A 17,565-nucleotide genomic window follows, 5' to 3' on the forward strand; every position below is an offset into this window, starting at 1 on the left:
TGCGTTTTGCCAACGCCTAGAGCCTAGGCGCACTTAAGCGCTCGCTTAGGCGCACCTTTTTAACTATGATTGCTTTGCTCTTGTATCACTGTATTTACTCATACAAACTTATTTTTAAATTGAAGGATCCAATCGAAACTCCAATGGCACAGCAGGTATGTTCACGCATGTTTCTTTAACAGGTTTGCTCTTATCAATAGCTTTGTTGATTTCAATTTCAATTGTGTATACAGTTGACTTTCATATCATGCACATTACTAGCATCACAACAGAGCCAATAGTGTTGTTGTACATGTAGACCCGTGGTACCCATCTGAAATCTTGTTGTGCCGTGTAGTTTCCCACGCTTTGTATTCTTTCACTTCTGCTTTGTCTTGAACTGATATGATTTGAACCGTGTCTCTATTTTGATTTGGCAAGACAATGCAGTGACCATAGGACATAGATATATGTTTGTTTGATGCTTTTATTATGTACTAGTACTTGGCAATAGAAGACTTGGTAGTTTAATCCTGTCCACCTTACTAATGAACTGGTTCACCGAAATGAGTTTCATAAACTAGTACATGCTAAACTTGTTATGTGTCTACTTGTTTCTTCTTTTAGAATGCTGACAGAATATTGGGGAAAAGTGCCTCATTAAGCAATGGTAAAGGAAGTAATGCAGATAAGGTTCAGGATAGTGGCACATCCTTGTTGGTCTCCAACAAAGCTGATAAAACAGCTAAGGAAGACTATCTTGAAGACAGCGAGACAACCCCAAAGTCCTGTCTTGGTTTAGTGTTCGAGTTACTGGCCACTACCGCTTGCACAAGCTATTCAAACTCACTGTCTGAATCAGTTCGGTTTCTTGAGTCTCAACTACAAGTTGAAAGACATCGATCAGCTGTGCTGCGACAAGAAGCGGAAGGACTGCGGAAGTCCCTGGAGCATTCAGATGCATACTTTCTGGTGCAACAGCAAGCGTTGGAGGATTTTAGCGCCAAACAGGACAAAGCTAATCAGCTTGCTAAGCTTATTGCCAGCATGGTGGATACCCAGGATAACGTTTCTTGAGCTATTCTGAAGTTGTTTCAGTTATGCTCTTGTTTTGCTGCCGCGTTTATTTGCACTGGTGGCCAATTTTGATGGCCAGTGTATGTAATGTGCTGTTTTGTTCCCTATATTTGCACTAGTGGCGAACTTTGATGCCCAGTGGATGTAATATGTGTAATCGCGGTAATAGGCTAGCGTTAATTGATTGCTTATTTATTTCCTTATTGTCTTGTTTAGTTGTTTGCTTGTAGTCATTGTAGTTATTTTTCTGTTTTTTTTCTAGTGGCCACAATAGCCTATTTTTGGTAACTAGGCCAAAATAATCGTGGCAACACACGGACTGTTGTAACCATGGGCCTCCTGCAGGCCGTATGATCCATGGGCTTTCGTCCGGCCGTAGGATCCATCGGCCTTCTATACGGGCCTTAGGGTCCATGGGCCTTCTACGAGCCATAGGGTCCATGGGCCTTCTCCGGGCCGTACGATCCATGGGCCTTCTACGGGTCATACTATCCATGGGCCTCATACGGGCCGTAGGATCCATGGGCCTTCTACGGGGCGTATCATCATTTTGCCAATCATGGGCCGTACTATTCATGGACCATAACGGGCCGTTAATAGGCCGTATTTGATAACTCTATGAAAACAGCCCAACGGGTTTTTTTTACATGAAAACGGCCCAACGTATTAACGGTCCGCAAATGGGCCGACTGTAACGACGGGCTGAATTTGGCCCACAAGCAGAAAAGGACAGTAATAACAGGCCGTATGTAACCGAATGCTGCGAATGAGCCCAAGAATCAATGGGCCCTGAGAAGGCCGAAAGATAACTTGGGCTGGAAACGGCCCAATGGAATAACGGTCCGTTAATGGGTATAAAGTGATACACTGTTGATTACGGGCCAGTTTCACCACGGGTCGTTAATGGGCCAAGAGTTACAAAGGTCCTCATATGGGCCGAAAGAAGTCATGGGCCACACATGGGCCGGAAGTTAAAACGGGCTGAATCATATTGGACAGCCCAGATGACGCTACTGGGCCTAATTCGGATAGGGCGTAACGGGCCCTGGGTTAGCGGGCTGTAAATGGGCTATATGCGAACAGGCCGTTAACAGGCTTTCCGTGGGCCGGCCCGCCACCTTTTGACCAAGTCAAACGGGTCGGCCTTTTCACAGGAATGGGCCTCTGTTGGGCCGTGCCACGTGTCGCCGTATCATAGGCGCCTTCGGTCCAATGAGCGGATGACATCTGTCCCAACGGTGAGCCGACACGTGTTTCCTCCAGCCAATGATGATTTTACACGTGGAAAATACCCATTGGTCGGGGCTGTTAACAGGTTATTGGATCCAAAACCCGACCCGATAGCTTAACGGCGTTCCGTTACGGTGGATGCCACGTGTCGGTCACCCTTGACGAAAGCACTTCTGTGACGCGCGATTTATCGTCATGGAAGTGGACACTTCCGTGATGATAATTTTGGTAATGTCATGGAACACTTCTACGACAGCACAGGTATGACTATCTTGATTCTGTCATAAATTTGTCATGGATGTACATGCATGACAAAAAACGCGACCTACTGTGACAAACATGTATCATCACGGAAGTCTTTTTTTTTGTAGTGTACATCAACAGCATAGCCTCTCCGATGAAGTGTGAGTAGTTTACCTCAGACCTTCGGGTCCATAGTTATTAGCTAGATGGCTTCCTATCTCTTTTTGGATCTCAATACAATGTTCTCCCCCTCTCTTGTGGAGATCTATTCAATGTAATCTTCTTTTGCGGTGTGTTTGTTGAGACCGATGAATTGTGGGTTTATGATCAAGTTTATCTATGAACAATATTTGAATCTTCTGAATTCTTTTATGTATGATTGGTTATCTTTGCAAGTCTCTTCGAATTATCAGTTTGGTTTGGCCTACTAGATTGATCTTTCTTGCAATGGGAGAAGTGCTTAGCTTTGGGTTCAATCTTGCGGTGTCCTTTCCCAGTGACAGTAGGGGCAGCAAGGCACGTATTGTATTGTTGCCATCGAGGATAACAAGATGGGGTTTTTATCATATTGCATGAATTTATCCCTCTACATCATGTCATCTTGCTTAAAGCGTTACTCTGTTCTTATGAACATAACACTCTAGATGCATGCTGGATAGCGGTCGATGTGTGGAGTAATAGTAGTAGATGCATGCAGGAGTCGGTCTACTTGTTTCGGACGTGATGCCTATATACATGATCATACCTAGATATTCTCATAACTATGCTCAATTCTGTCAATTGCGCAACAGTAATTTGTTCACCCACCGTAAAATACTTATGCTCTTGAGAGAAGCCACTAGTGAAACCTATGGCCCCCGGGTCTATCTTCCATCATATTAATCTTCCAACACTTAGTTATTTCCGTTGCTTTTATTTTACTTTGCATCTTTATCATAAAAACACCAAAAATATTATCTTATCATATATATCAGATCTCACTCTCGTAAGTGACCGTGTAGGGATTGACAACCCCTTATCGCGTTGGTTGCGAGGATTTATTTGTTTGTGTAGGTGCGAGGGACTCGCGCGTAGCCTCCTACTGGATTGATACCTTGGTTCTCAAAAACTGAGCGAAATACTTACGCTACTTTGCTGCATCACCCTTTCCTCTTCAAGGGAAAACCAACGCAGTGCTCAAGAGGTATCACTATATCATATACACGTCCTCGGTTAAATTTCCGTGAAGGAAAGCCGTCTTGATATCCATCTGCCATATCTCGTAATTGAAATATGCAGCTATAGCTAGTACGATCCTCACCGACTTCAGCATCGCTACCGGCGAGTAAGTCTCGTCGTACTCAATTCCTTGAACTTGTCCAAACCCTTAGCGACAAGCCAAGCTTTATGGATCTGAATATTTCCATCCACATCGGTTTTCTTCTTAAAGACCCATTTGCAACCAATGGCTGTTACGCCAGGTGGCGGATCAACCAAGTACCAGACTTGATTCTCATCCATGGACTTTAACTCAGATCTCATGGCCTTCAGCCATGCCTCGGAATCTGGGCTCACCATCGCTTCTGCATACGTGGCCGGCTCGTCAATTTCTAGCAACAATAAATCGCGCACTCTGCGCAATCTTTCCGACCTTCGTGGTTCCGGTGCCACTTCCACTACGGGTTCCCTGACTGACTCCGGTATGATCTCATCACCAGCCGGGCCGTCCCCGAGTGGTCCTCGAATTTCTCGAGTCGCACCGTCGTCTCACTGGCCTCCCGACTGAGAAACTCTTTCTCAAGGAAAACCCCGTTCCGAGCAACAAACACTTTGTTCTCCTCACGGTTGTAGAAGCTATATCCCAAGGTTTCCCTCAGATATCCCACGAATATGCATTTATCCGACTTGGGTGTAAGCTTGTGTGACATAAGTCGCTTGACAAATGCTTTACAACCCCAAATCTTTAGAAAAGACAAACTGGGACTCTTCCCGGTCCACATCTCATGTGGTGTCTTGTCTACGGATTTTGATGGTACCCTGTTAAGTGTGAAAGCTGCAGTTTCTAGAGCGTATCCCCAAAATGACAACGGTAAATCCGATTTGCTCATCATAGACCGAACCATGTCCAACAAGGTACGATTCCTTCGTTCCGACACGCCGTTTCTATGTGGCGTACCCGGAGGTGTGAGCTGAGGTACTATACCTCGGCTTTTCAGATGATCATCAAACTCCTGGCTCATGTACTCACCTCCACGATCAGATCGTAGAAGCTTTATAGTCTTGCCGAGCTGATTCTCAACTTTGTTCTGAAACTCTTTGAACTTTTCAAAAGTTTCCGACATGTGCCTCGTCAAATAGATATATCCATATCTACTCAAGTCGTCGGTAAAAGTCACGAAGTACTGATAGCCGCCTCTGGCCGTTGTGCTGATTGGACCACACACATCGCTGTGTATGACCTCCAACAGCTCGGACGCCCTCTCGCAACTCTTTGCGAAAGGAGACTTAGTCATCTTGTCGAGCAAGCACGATTCGCATGTCTCGAACGACCCGAAGTCGGACGAAGTTAGGAGCCCATCATCATGGAGCTTCTTCATGCGTTTCAGACTAATGTTTCCAAGCCGGCAATGCTAGAAGTATGTCGGATTTATGTCATTAGGCTTATGCCTCTTGACATTCATGTTATAGACCGGTTCCTGTTCCAGATTCAATATAAATAGCCCATCAACAATGGGTGCATAGCCATGGAACATACCATTCAAATAAAACGAACAACCATTGTCCTTTAAATTGAATTCATAACCCTGACTCATCAAACATGAGGCAGAAATAATGTTCCGACTAAGTGCAGGAATGTGATAACAATTATTCAATTCCAAAATAAATCCAGAAGGAAGCTGGAGCTGCATCGTGCCGACCTCCAACGCAGCAACTCTTGCTTTGTTGCTGACCCTGATGTCAATCTCCCCTTGTGCCACACGCCTAGTTCTTACCAGCCCATGCATCGAGTTGCAAATATGAACACCGATCCGGTTTCAAATACCCAAGAGCTACTAGGTATGTCAGCAAGGTAAATGTCTATAACATATGCAACAAGTGTACCTTTGCCTGAAGCAGCATTCCCGGCCTTCTTGCGATGCTCTGCAAGCCACTTGCTACAGTTCCTCTTCCAGTGACCGGTCTCCTTGCAATGATAGCAAATGGTCTTCGAGTCCGGTCCGGACATCGGCGCAGCGGCGGAGGTTACCATCTCCGTGCCCTTTGCCTTAGCGTTCTTCTTAGACCAACTCTTCTTGAACTTAGCCGATTTCTGCACCATCAACACTTGATGCGTGCCTTTCTTAATATCCTGCTCTGCCACTTTGAGCATCCCATGCAATTCAGTGAGCTTCTTATCCATGCCATGCATATGATAGTTTGAGATGAGCGTCCCATAGCTGGGCGGAAGAGAACCCAGCACTGCATCAGTAGCCAGCTCATCCAAGAGCGGGAAGCCCAACCGATCCAAAGCTTGCACATATCCGATCATCTTGATCACATGTGGGCTCAGTGGATCACCTTCCTTCAGCTTGCAATCCATCAAGGATCGCTAGACGTTGAACCTTTCGGTCCTAGACTGTATCTGAAACATGCTCTTGAGACTCTCGATCATATCGTAAGCCTCAACATTTTCGAAATGCTGTTGCAAATCGGGCTCCATACAAGCCAGCATCAGACAGCTGATCTCTGTTGATTCATCAACGAGTTTTTGGTAGGCATTCTTAGCAGTGGCACTAGCATTATCGGTTGGTTCCTCTGGAAGTGGAACCTCTAGAACATGTTCCTTTTATCATGCTTGAGAACAATTATCAGATTTCTATACCAGGTGGTAAAGTTTGTTCCATTCAGTTTATCCTTTTCCAGAATTGATTTCAATGCAAAGTTAGGTTGAGCAGGTGGTGCCATTGATCTACAACAGAAAATATGCAATCACTAAGCAATGTGTTTATGTAGAGTAATTCTAGCCTTAAACGAAAATACTCCCACTGAAGTTGGCATCCCTCCGCAAACTTTCAGTGATTCAGGATCCAACTAGCACATTCGACTAGTGAGCTTTAGCATCACTGCTAGACAACATGCCTATCCAGTAAGCAACTCCTTGCTAGTAAGCAACTCCTTGCTAATCGTATCTCTATACGACTCCTGTCGGTCGGGAAGGTATCTCATACCCCGGGCCCCAACCTTCTTTGCCACAAGGCCCAAAACCGTTTTGATAGCCTTGTCAAGTTAACCTGATGCAGTGCATGTCCGTGTCCGACACGAACCCTTCAGTTCAAGGACACCCAGCAGTAGAGGCCAGACTAAGAATACTTCTTACAGTTTATTATTCCACACGTGCATATGAGTCTTCCTCCGAGCCTCGTGTTATTGCAGACTCGAGAACCATAGCGGTTATAGCATGGAACATAAACATAATTATGAACTTGGAGATAAATAATATCATTTATTATTGCCTCTAGGGCATATCTCCTACACCTTGAGCATACATAGGCCCCTGGAATAGTGCGATCACCTCCGATTTTTTATGCACCTCGATCCCGAGGTAGTAACTCAAAAACCATGGTGGGGCAATCTGGATGCGGTGGTGCAAGTGAGAGGAAGACGAAGAGGGGTAGCACGGCAGCTGTAGGTAAGGATCTGGTGCTGCAGTCTGTGGTAGACGACAGTGATGGCTTAAAAGGTCGCCCGTGGTGTCTGTGGTGCACGGATCATGTGCGAAGGGGCTAGTTAGTGTTGGCATCCGAAGACAATTAGGGGCCAGGAGATCGACGGTTGCGGTGTTTGTCGTGCTGGAAGCAGGAGGTGGCCGAGTGGCGCACGCACGGAGTGAGCACACACTTGTCCTACCGTTTGAAGGTTTATAAGACGGCAGGAGGGTTGGGCTGGACACAATAGCAGGACCATTGCTACCGTCAACTTTCCTAATTTATATTGCTAGGTTAGTGCAAATGCTGCTGTTTCATATATTTTTGGAGAGGTAAAACAACACCAATTCTTTTAGAAATTTTTATGTAGCATCATTAGACCCTTCCAAGCCTACATCAATATTTTCATGATTTTCAATTTTCAATTTTTATTCCCCAATTGGATTTGTTATTTGTCTGTTAAAATTCTTGAAAATTTAGATAGGGACTCTACATATATACTCCCTCCATTCTCTTATACAAGGCCACTATGGAAAATACATTTTGTATGTATACAAGGCCACCAACAGTAACCGAGGCAAAAATTAATGATGTTTCCTTGTACTAGCGACTTGTTTAAGGCCCCTCCCAATGCTCCACCTTGTACAGGTGCTAAGACTGCCATGTAGGCGAAAAATCTGATGTAGCAAGGTAATTAAGAGGAGAGAGATGAGTGTGGTGACCCAGGAAGAAACAATGTGAAGTGTGCGAACCTAGGCGAAACAATTAAATGAAAAAATCCACCAATGCATAGAACTTTAGTTGCTAAATCATTAAATGAAAGATGCTTAGCTACAACAAGTTAAGCACCTATGCATTGGGGGCTTTTTAGTTGCTAAAGTTTTTAATGGGTTTAGCACCTCATGTAAGAACCCGTGCATTGGAAGAGGCCTAATACTTGCATGCATGTAGTCATAATGACACTCAACTACTTTCTTCCAATTCCTTCCTTGCATGCATGTGGCATATTAATGACACCGGTTAATGAAAAAAAAAGTTGTCTTGCAAAGAAGTCATTAAATTTTACCTTGGTACATGTAATATGAGTTTGTAGCATTTTATAAGGGAATGGAGGGAGTACGGGAAATTCTGATAAGTATTTCCAGATTTTTGGAGGACTTACACTAGTGCATTCATTTTCTAAGTGCAATTTAAAGCATTATTAGGGCATCCCTAACACTGACCCTCAAACCACCGCAACCGTTCGGACCGATCGACCCGGACATGTTTTGCCATCCAATGCTGTCCGTCATCGGTTTGTCAACCAGTCCTAATGCACTTTTTCCCGCAAATCAGAGACAAACTGGGGGGCCTTTGCGGGCGTCTGGACTGCTAGCACGCCCGCATCTGACTAACCTGGCCCACTACAAAACCATCCCGCGCCCCGCGCTTTCCCTCCCGAAGCCAGCTTCCCGCATTCACGCCCCTCGAGAGCGGTCGCTCCGCATTGATGTTGTCCTAGAGTAGGCTTGAGCTCTCTGAAGAGGCTCGCTAGCCGAGGGCGCCGTCTGTGTCACGTCCCTGTTGTCCGTGCTTGTACATTCAATGTTGGAGAGATGTTTCCTGGCCAGGGCGGGACGGATATCTACCACGGCCCGCTTCAGTGACAGTACCTCCACCGACCTCCATTAAACTGGCTCACCAGCCGAGAACGAACTCCAGTGCCCGCACATTGACGCACCCAGACGCTTGCCCTCACCGGCATCCACTATTTAAAGGCGGCCACACCCGGTGAACACCACACCACAATGCCATCCGATCCACGTTTTCCTCCATGATCAATAGGAATGCTCTATGGGAGAGCCTGTCGACGGAGATGAAGCATGAGATCGCCGTACGTCCTTGCGGCTGCCTGGAAGAGCAGCCATGCCAGCCAGCTCCCCCGAGGTCTTCGACGACAAACCCACCATGGAGACGGCCACATGTGCACCTCAACGCCGCCATGCCGAAGGAGCGGCTTCAGCCTGCTCCTATGTCGCTATTCCGACAGGTGCAGGAGGAGTGGCTATAAAACCTGATCCTCCTCGAGCAGCGCCGGGTGGCGGAGTGCTAGATCTATGGCGAGTGAGCGAGCGAGGAAGCCGTGGCGGCCATGGTCGCGGCAAACCCCAACTTCGTCACCGAGCAGCAGACGCTCTACAAGGCCGCCCGCATTCAAACCACTGATCGAACGCGCAGGTGGTGCAGGCAGACACGAAAGCGGAGGAGGCACTAGCTACGTAGGCAATCACGTACTAGAATGCCATCAGTTGCGCATCCTACGCGCCGCAAACATTGTTTCGCCACGCCGTGGGGCAACGAGAGTGTCGGCCCCTCCATTTCCATCGTAGATCTCACATCCACCGGCAACACAGACAGGTCGCGGACTCCTCTGAGGATGAGTAGGGCATGGGAGGCGGCAAGGCATTGTGTCCCAAATGGGTTGGTCCGTGTCCCATGTTCTACTCTTCCTCCGCTAAGACCGCACCTTCACTTCACGGGTCTTGTCTCCGCCGCTAGAGGACGCGGCCGATGGAGGACGATGGAGGACGCGGCCGCCGGAAGGGAACAAAAAGGACTTGGAAAACTATCCAAAATATAATGAACGTGCTCCAGTTTAGTGTGAAGTAATAGTTGAACTAGGGCTACGACGAAGAAGAGGTTTAACAATTTTTTCACGAGAGCGGCTTCAGCGCCGCAAACGGTCGCCAATTAAGCAACAAGCACCACCCCACCACACCTCACTAAGGAACTAGTCGTTTTAGGCTACCATTTCCTACGGAGAAAAATTCACTACAGGTCCATTTACTTGCACTAGTGTTAGCTTTAGTCCCTGTGGTTACAAATACCCGCAATACGATCACCAAACTTGCACTGGGGGGTCATCTACGGTCCAAAATATGATTTTCTATATGTACGCGCTGAGCTGGCTCGAGTCAATGGCTGCCAACGGTGCGCTGACTGCCACATGCGCTACCTCGCTCGAATACGCAGGCAACAAGGGGTTTTTTTGCAAAACTGGCAGTTATTAAAAGATCTCCTCCCCCCACCTGGTCGGATCGAGCCACCTGGTCGGGTCGGACCAAGCCACTCCCTCCCTTGCTTCTCCGCCCCTGGTTCGTCGTCGCTGCCGAGGTGGTTCGTCGTCTCCGGCCTGGGCGAGCGTGGCGACGGCATCATGAGCTCGTCGTCGGACGCTGCGCCGCCGCCGTCCGCGCCATTTGGGAGGGGCCTGCGCGTGACATCCCTCTCGCACCAACGCGTCATGAAGAGCATGCCTCGCCGCCCCTTTATGGTACGTCCCCGTCGCCGGCAGGTTCTGTATTTGATCTGTCCATGAAAGCTCTGGGGAAGAGCTTGTGTTCGAGTCAATTGCGCACAGGTGCTAGGATTTGGGATTTTTCTCTCCCCTTTTGCCACGGATGGTGTAGGATTTAGGGTTTTAGCAGCGGACGTTGAGAAGGGCCACAGATCAAAGCTAGGGTTTCTGATGGGCTATGGATCTTGTATTTGGAGATGATCTAGGGTTTGCAGAGCAAAATTAGGGTTTGATTTTGGAGCATGCAAGGGGAAGGCCATGCTCGCTTCTCCCCTGTTTCTTTGCTTGATATGGCCTGGTTGTTGATCATGATATGAAGATGATCGTTTTGCGCATGAGATGATCATTTTGCCCATGAAAGATCATGTATTTGTTCGGTGGAGGCCATGAATCCGTACTTTCTTTCTGCAACATGTATGAAATTTGCTCTGTAAGATAACTGAATTTATAATGAAATGTCTGAACTTGATTTAGTACAGTAACTGAACATTGACACTGAGCATTGCCACCTAGCTTGTTTTGGTGCAATTACATTACTTTACTACTTGCTAACAGTGACTGAACTTTTGGAGTTAACTGAACAAACATATTTGGTTTGATACAGTAACTGAACTACTGGTGGTTTGATACAGTAACTAAACTTTTGGAGTTAACTGAATATTTTCAGCTTGACTGAACATTCATAAATGTCTCTGTTTATCTTGTCTAAACATTGGTAATTTGAATGTTTTGCAGGACCCCTAAGCAACCACTTCTCTGTTGAGGTCATACATGGTGGCTATTTCCTTTGTGTAGGCAAGCATAGGGGTTACCACAAAGGCCACTCCATTTGGTATGACTACTGTGACATAGATAACTGGACACCTACTGTTGTTGCTAGTCTGGTTTAGGAAATTGGGTATGAGTTTGAGGGGAGGATCAGGGCTTATTGGTGTGTTCCTGGGTTGACAGTGTACAAGAATGGATTAAGAGAGATCAAGATAGGGGACAACACTATGACAGAAAACATGAAGGATTGTGTTCTGAATGGCAACCACTTCCAACAGATATTTCTTGATCATGATGAGAGCATGAGATCATATATTTCTGTTGTACAAGTTCACTCTGATGATGAGGATCCTCCAGTTGTCAGGTTCAGTGGCATTAGGCCAAAGAAGGAGAAGGCTGATCAAGAGCATGAGGAGCAAGCAGAGCAGACACAACAGCAGCTGTTGGAGCAGGCTGAGCTCACTGTAGTGGAACAGGAGCAGGCTAAGCTCCCTCAAGTGGAACAGGAGCTGCCTCAGCGTGATCAAGAGCAAGAGCAAGATGGAACACAGTCAGAAAGTGGAGCAGAGTCAGAAGAAGATGATTTCATACCAAGTCCACCCCAGCCAAGAACAACTTACCTTTCATCTCAGTTTGGGTTTAGGGCCAGGAAATCCTCTAGGTGTTTGAACATGGATGCAGCAGACATAGTTGGTTGTTCAGTAATGCAGGATTCAGATGAAGATTACATTCCATAATTTGTTGATTTAGACATTGATCTGCAAGATGATGATGACTTGTTTGACAATAATGTTGATTGTGACAAAGGCAAAGGTAAAGCAGTCCAAGAAGAAGCTGATGATCCTACTGAAGATGTGGACATGTGCTTGCCTTCATCAGATGAAGATAAGGTTAAGCTTAATTTCAAGAGTTTCAGAGAAGAGGACCTGGCTAAACCAGAGTTCAAAGTGGGTCAGACATTTGCTAGTGTTGTGTTACTGAGGAGGGCTATCAAGGAGTATAGCTATCATGAAAGGGTTGACATCAAGTGCCATAGAAATGATAGGAAAAGAGTTAAAGGCATTTGTGAAGATGGGTGTCCATGGTCTTTGTATGCATCATTTGATGGGAGAATCAACTGCTTCATGATCAAGAAGTATAACCCAAATCATACCTGCATAAAGAAATGGAGTGTCAAGTCATTCACTGCCCCCTTCATGGCAGGGAAGTATCTTGATTCATTCAGAGCAGATGAAAACATGAACATGAAGAATTTTTCAAGGGTTGTTCAGAAGGACTGGAACATGAAAACCACAAGGAGCAAACTTAGAAGGGCCAGGAGACTAGTGAAGAAAGTCATTGAAGGAGATGAGTTAGAGCAGTATAACAGTATGTGGGATTATGCAGCAGAATTCAAAAGATCAAACCCAGGCAGATCTTTCTATGTAGGTGTCAATGATGGCATATTTGGAAGTTGTTATTTCTCTCTGGATGCCTGCAAAAAGGGTTTCATGCAAGCATGTAGGCCTGTCATTTGTTTGGATGGATGCCACCTAAAGACAAAGTATGGAGGTGTTATGCTTTGTGTTGTCGGCATGGATCCTAATGACTACATTTACCCTATGGATTTTGCTGTTGTTGAGGTAGAGAACACTAACACATGGAAATGGTTTCTGTCAAACCTGAAGAGTGACTTGGGAATTCTGAACACAGAGCCATGGACTATAATGTCAGACAAGCAAAAGGGGTTGATCAAGGGAGTGAGGCAGCACTTTCCTGATGCAGAGCACAGACACTGTGTTAGGCATATATGGCAGAATTTTCAGCAAACACACAAAGGAGATGTTCTTAAGAACCAGTTATGGAAGTGTGCAAGGAGCACAACACCAGAGCTGTGGGCTGCAAGCATGGAGGAAATGAAGGTCATCAGCATAGAAGCATACAAATGGCTTGAGCAGCTACCACCCAACACTTGGGTTAGGGGCTTCCAAAGAGACTTGGTCAAGTGTGATATTCTTCTGAACAACAACTGTGAGGTTTTCAACAAATATATTCTTGAGGCCAGGGAGATGCATCTCAGATCAATGATTGAGAAGATCAAAACTCAGCTCATGGTCAGATTCTACAACAAAAGAAAAGAGGCAGAGAACTGGCCTGGTTCTGTATGCCCAAAAATAAGAAAAAGAATTCAAAGGAATATAGAGCTGGCAGCTACATGCATGGTTTCAGGGGCTGGTGATGGCATCTTCCAGGTTGACAACAGGACCAAGACATACATTGTTGACCTCAAGGAAGAGAGTTGTACATGCAAAAGGTGGGATCTTAGTGGAGTCCCATGCCACCATGCAATTGCATGCTGTAGACATGAGAGAATTGACCCAGAGAGTTTGGTGCACTCCTGCTATAGTATAGAAGCATTCAAGTTAGCATACAAGCCAATTATCAAGCCTTGCAGAGATAGGAGTGAGTGGCAGAAGATGAATGCTTGTGAAATCAAACCACCTGTCTATGAAAAGAAAGTTGGGAGGCCTTCAAACAAGAGTAGGAGAAAGCAGCCTTATGAGATTGAAAAGAAAGATGGCACAAAGGTACTGACCAGACATGGAGGCACAATAACATGTTCATACTGTCATGAACAGGGCCACAACATCAAAGGATGTAATACAAAAAAAGCTGGCATTTTTCCAAAACTACCAGTGAGAAGGGGGCCAAGGGCTATTCCTGAGGACGTGTCTAATGATGAACAAGATGGTGGGCAAGTCACACAGGAGGATGTTCATGTCACACAAGAAGATGAGCAAGTGACACAGGATGAGGTTCATGTCACACAAGATGATGGCCAACTTACACAGGAGGATGTCAATGCCACACAGAATGATTGCCTAGTGCAGCAACAAGAGGATGAATATGATACACCAGTTGTTTTCAGGTAAATTCTAATCTTTTTTGTCCATTTCTTTTAGGTTGTATTTAATATGATACACCAGTGATGATAGCATGTCATGATTGGCTGTCCACGGGTGCAAGACTTTGGATATACAATGCTTTTTAAGATGCAGCAGTCTAGGCCTGTACCTAGAGAAGAGACTGAAGGCACACTGCCAGATTCATCATTCATATTACAGGCATCTAGTTCTCAAGCTTCAGCACATACAACAACAGCTACAAATGGTGGCAACCTAACCATGAAGTTGTTGGAGATGAAAAGAGACAAAGAAAGGCATATGGCAGCCAGGAGAGATGAAGCACTAGAGGCAATGAATGAGATGGCAGAGAGGAGAGCAGAGGAGGCTGAGGCAAAGAGGCAGGAAATTGCTATCAGGAGAGCAGAGAAGGCAGCCAGAAGAAGAAGAGCAGCAAAAGAGAAGAAGGCTGAGGAAACAGCAGCAAGAAAAGCAGCATTACAAGAAGAGAAGGACGCCAGGGCAATTGAAGTAATTGCAGCTAAGGCAGAGGCAGCAATGAAGAGAAGAGAAGAACAAGAAGCCAAGAGAGTTGTTGCACCAAAGAAGAAACAAAATCAAGAAGCAAAGAAGAAACAGCAAGAAGAGGCCAAGAGAAGAAGAGTTGAATCAGTTTGCCCAAGTGCACCAACAAGAAGTGGATGTGTGCCCAAGAAGAAAAGAGTCAACATGTTTGATGAGTTCAGATGAATCAGTGTTGTTGCACTTGTAATTCAGTGATATTTTGGCAGAAACTTAAATCTGAGTAATTTGATGCTCATTGAGCTCAAATGTGGTTCATTCAGTGAAGAAACTAATAGAGCTGAAATGTAGCTCATTCAGTGAGACATAAGTAATTTGATGCAAACTGAATTTGATGCAGCATTGCAATTTTGTATCTATGTCAATCTTTGCTGAAATGTAGCTCAATTCAGTGAGACATAAGTAATGTGTCCATCTTTGTTCAACCTGACCATGAACTTGTGTTTATGATTGAATTTGCTCAATTTGCTACATTTGCTCAATTTGAATTTGAGGCTCAAGTTGTAATTTTTATGATTGAATTTATGTTGCTCTATTTGCTGCAAACTGAATTTGAGAGCTATTGCTCAATTATTATGTACCAAATTTTGTTTAAAGAAAAAAATAAAAATCAAACAAAAAAATTTTTGCCTGGGTCTCGAACCCAGGACCTGTGGTATTGAACGTTGGGGGCAATGCCAGTGGGGTAAGTGGTAGTGCTTTGATAAACGGCGGGTACTAAACTAACTATAGTAGTGGCTAGTGGCCCACGCCTTTTCGGTTTCCTCCTCTGCTTTTAAGCCCACCCACCCACCGCTCCACTCTCCACTCACCTTCAGTCCACCCCACACCAAACCACGTCGCCTCGGTTACCCCGCACCAAACCCCCGCCGTCAAGAAAACCCTCGCCGCCGACGACATGGAGAACAGCCCCACCTGGAAGAGGGTCATCGATGACCTCGCAGGCGACGACAAGGCGATGCGCGCGGACCTGACGGAGATCGGGAAGTGGTTCCCCAGCATTGGGATGCTGCGTCGCCACGCGCGTGGCCTCCTCAAGGTCATGACTGACGACGAGCTGGACCGCGCCTGCGACGACCCCCAAGGTATCCCTCGTGCGCTCGTCCTCCGCTTCGCGATGCAGGAGACGCGCTTCGACGACCCGAGGCAGCGAGCCCGGTGGTGGATGTACCGGTCCGCCACCGCGCCGCGGCAGCCGGATCCTAAGCGCGTTGGCTCGCGAACGGAGCGCGTCCACAACGTCGACCTGGCCGTCCCCGCGCCTGTCGACACGGCCTACTGGGACCACTACCAGCCCGACCTCCTCGGGCGCGACGATGTCTCCGAGTACATCTCCTCCGACTCGGAGTACGACTCTGGCTCTGACGAGGACTCTGGCTACGCCGCCGACTCGTCCTGGTCGACTGGCTGGGAGGAGCCGGAGGTGATTGTCTTCTCTGACGATGAGCCGGAGGTCAAGGTGGCGGCGCCCGTCGTCCCTGAGCCGGAGGTCAGGTGGTGGCGCCCGTTGCCAGGGAGGGTGACAAGCACCGCCCCATTGACGTCGAGCTGCTTCCCGATGTTCCTGACATCGTCAAGCAGGAGATGGAGGTGGTCTTGGCCCTGCAAGCACAGGTGGAGGTCGCAGCTCAGCCAGAGAGGAAGAAGAAGAGGAAGGTGGCAGCTGACATGGAGGTTCGCCGCTCGGAGCGCCTCCAGAAGATAAAGAAGATGCATTTGCCAACATTCAGAAGATGTAGTTAGTTAGGTATGCTGAAATATAGAAATTTTCAGCATATAAGTTATTAAATATTGTAGTTTGTTAGGTGTGCTTGTATATTAAGCACATAAGTTATTTCTAATTGAGATGTTGGTAATGTTGGCAATGTTGAACTAAGTGGCAGTTGATGCTGTTGGCAACCTGTTGATGCAGTTGAACTATGATGTATCTATATTAATCTCATGTTGTTTTATGTTCTTTGTTGATGTTGTCTTGTTGATGCTGCTGTCTAGTTGATGATGTTGATGCAGAAGTGCTACATAGTTATATAGAGTAGTTTATGTTGTTTGATGCTATAAGTTAACTGAATTTTGTCTGAACTTTATGCTATATAAGGCAAAATGAGACCAAAAGTGTCTTGTTCTTATATAAGGCAACAATCCAAAAGAAGAAGCTACCAAATGTGTCTTGTCTGCTATAAGTTAACTGAATTTTGCCTGAACTGAACTTTGTCTTAACTGAACTTTGTTAGATAACTAAATTCAGACAACTCTACAAATTTTGTTAACTGTAAAAATTCAGTTATCTTTGTCTTAACTGAAATTTGTCTTAACTGAAATTTGTCTTAACTGAACTTTAATTCAGTAATCTTTTCAAAAGTACTAAATTTTGTCAGCAAATTTAGTTTACTTTAAAAATTCAATTATTACTAATTTTAGTTAGCTTAACTGAACTTTGCCACCTATATGAAATTGCAACACTACACACCCTACAACTGGTTTGAATTTGTACTTGCACACCCTGTAACTTGCATTATGCATGCACCATTGGTCCACCAACAGATCCACCACCAGGTCCACCACCAGAGCAACCACCAGATCCACCACCAGGTCCCCTTCTTCTTCCTCCTCTTCCACCAGATCCACCACCAGGTCCCCTTCTTCTTCCTCCACTCCTCCTCTGCTCCTGCTCCCCTGGTCTACAGCAGCAACCATGGTGTCCTGGGATGATCTCCCAACCTCTTCTGAAGATGACTCAGTGACTAGCAAGGTTAGTCATGTCCTCTCCTCCACGCAGCTAGGGTTAAACAGCAGCTAGGGTTAA

The sequence above is a fragment of the Aegilops tauschii genome, chromosome 4 (genome assembly GCF_002575655.3).
Source record: "Aegilops tauschii subsp. strangulata cultivar AL8/78 chromosome 4, Aet v6.0, whole genome shotgun sequence".
NCBI classification, from domain to species: Eukaryota; Viridiplantae; Streptophyta; class Magnoliopsida; order Poales; family Poaceae; genus Aegilops; species Aegilops tauschii.